General features: G+C 39.6%; 1 non-coding gene across 1 annotated transcript; it reads right to left on the reverse strand.

The window, feature by feature from the left end:
* Nucleotides 1–1,135: 1,135 nt before the first annotated feature.
* On the reverse strand, nt 1,136–1,243 carry LOC112766042 (small nucleolar RNA R71). Its single transcript, XR_003184080.1, has one exon. It is a non-coding gene; the product is annotated as a small nucleolar RNA R71 (small nucleolar RNA).
* Between the last annotated feature and the right edge of the window lie 1,587 nt (nt 1,244–2,830).

A 2,830-nucleotide genomic window follows, 5' to 3' on the forward strand; every position in this document is an offset into this window, starting at 1 on the left:
AATCAAATCTTTTTCAAATTCAATTTCTTTCTATTTTCAAAGATACTTGCTATCAATTAATGATTTGATTCAACATTTCAAGTATGTTGCCTTTTCTGTTGAGAAAGGTTTAATGTTTGAATTATATCTTTTCTTGATAGCCAAGTCATTAATTTTCAAAATCACATTTTTTTTAAAATATTTTTCAAATCATATCTTCTCAATCACATTTTTTTAAAAACCAATCATATCTTCTTAACCACATCTTTTCCAAAATAGTTTTCAATCAAATCTTTTTGATTTCTACTTTCAAAATCTTTTTCAAAAATCACTTGATTTCTTTTCCACTTTCATTTTCGAAAATCAATTAGTGTTTTTCAAAAAAATGTTTTCAAAATCTATTACCTAATTTTCGAAAATTGCTTCCCTTCTTCTCACATCCTTCTATTTATGGACTAACACTATTCCTTAATGCAAAATTCGAACTCCATCTTCTTTGATAAGTTCGAATTTTCTACTTCTGTCTTCTACTTTTCTTTTCCTCTGACACCTAAAGGAATCTCTATACTGTGACATAGAGGATTCCACATTTTCTTGTTCCCTTCTCTTTCTTATGAGCAGGAGCAAGGACAAAAGCATTCTTGTTGAGGCTGATCCTGAACCCGAAAGGACCTTGAAGCGAAAGCTAAGAGAAGCCAAGGCACAACTTTCTGTAGAGGACTTAACAGAAATCTTCAAGGAAAAAGAACACATGGCAGCCGAAAACAACAACAATGCCAACAATACAAGGAAGGTGCTGGGTGACTTTACTGCACCTACTCCCGACTTCTATGGGAGAAGCATCTCTATCCCTGCCATTGGAGCAAACAACTTTGAGCTTAAGCCTCAATTAGTTTCTCTAATGCAACAGAATTGCAAGTTCCATGGACTTCCATTGGAAGATCCTCATCAGTTTTTAGCTGAATTCTTTCAAATCTGTGACACAGTCAAGACTAATGGGATTGACCCTGAGGTCTACAGACTTATGCTATTCCCTTTTGCTGTAAGAGACAGAGCTAGGACATGGTTGGACTCACAACCTAAAGAAAGCCGGGACTCTTGGGAAAAGCTAGTCAATGCCTTCTTGGCAAAGTTCTTTCCACCTCAAAAATTGAGTAAGCTTAGAGTGGAAGTCCAAACCTTCAGACAGAAGGAAGGAGAATCCCTCTATGAAGCTTGGGAAAGATACAAACAATTAATCAGAAAGTGCCCTTCTGATATGCTTTCTGAATGGAGCATCATCGGTATTTTCTATGATGGTCTCTCTGAACTATCCAAAATGTCTTTGGATAGCTCTGCTGGAGGATCTCTTCATCTGAAGAAGACACCTACAGAAGCTCAAGAGCTAATTGAAATGGTTGCAAATAACCAATTCATGTACACTTCTGAAAGAAATCCTGTGAACAATGGGACTAGTCAGAAGAAAGGAGTTCTTGAGATTGACACTCTGAATGCCATATTGGCTCAGAACAAAATATTGACTCAACAAGTCAATATGATTTCTCAAAGTCTGTTTGGAATGCAAAATGCACCAAGCAGTACTAAGGAGGCTTCATCTGAGGAAGAAGCTTATGATCCTGAGAACCCTTCAATGGAAGAGGTGAATTACATGGGAGAACCCTATGGAAACACCTATAACCCTTCATGGAGAAATCATCCAAATCTCTCATGGAAGGATCAACAGAGACCTCAACAAGGTTTCAACAACAATAATGGTGGAAGAAACAGGTTTAGCAATAGCAAGCCTTTTCCATCATCTTCTCAGCAACAGACAGAGAGTTCTAAGCAGAATAACTCTGACTTAGCAACCATGGTCTCTGATCTAATCAAAACCACTCAAAGTTTCATGACTGAAACAAGGTCTTCCATTAGAAATTTGGAGGGACAAGTGGGTCAGCTGAGCAAGAAAATTACTGAACTCCCTCCTAGTACTCTTCCAAGCAATACAGAAGAAAATCCAAAAGGAGAGTGCAAGGCCATCAACATGGCCGAATTTTGGGAGGAAGGAGAGGCAGTGAACGCCACTGAGGAAGACCTCAATGGACGTCCACTGGCCTCCAATGAGTTCCCCAATGAGGAACCATGGGAATCTGAGGCTCAAAATGAGACCATAGAGATTCCATTGGACTTACTTCTGCCATTCATGAGCTCTAATGAGTATTCTTCCTCTGAAGAGGATGAGTATGTCACTAGAGAGCAAGTTGCTAAATACCTTGGAGCAATCATGAAGCTAAATGACAAGTTATTTGGAAATGAGACTTGGGAGGATGAACCCCCTTTGCTCACCAAAGAACTGGATGACTTGTCTAGGCAGAAATTACCTCAAAAGAGACAGGATCCTGGGAAGTTTTCAATACCTTGTACCATAGGCACCATGACCTTCAAGAAGGCCTTGTGTGACTTAGGGTCAAGTGTAAACCTCATGCCTCTCTCTGTAATGGAGAAGTTAGGGATCTCTGAGGTGCAAGCTGCAAAAATCTCACTAGAGATGGCAGACAATTCAAGAAAACAAGCCTATGGACTTGTAGAGGATGTTCTGGTTAAAATTGAAGACCATTACATCCCTACTGATTTCATAGTCCTAGAGACTGGGAAGTGCATGGATGAATCCATCATCCTTGGCAGATCCTTCCTAGCCACAGCAAGGGCTGTGATTGATGTTGATAGAGGAGAGTTGATCATTCAAGTGCATGAAGAATCCTTGGTGTTTAAGGCTCAAGGATATCCCTCTGTCACCATGGGGAGGAAGCATGAAGAGCTTCTCTCAAAACAGAGCCAAACAGAGCCCCCACAGTCAAACTCTAAGTTTGGT

The sequence above is a fragment of the Arachis hypogaea genome, chromosome 2, assembly GCF_003086295.3.
Source record: "Arachis hypogaea cultivar Tifrunner chromosome 2, arahy.Tifrunner.gnm2.J5K5, whole genome shotgun sequence".
Taxonomy (NCBI): Eukaryota; Viridiplantae; Streptophyta; class Magnoliopsida; order Fabales; family Fabaceae; genus Arachis; species Arachis hypogaea.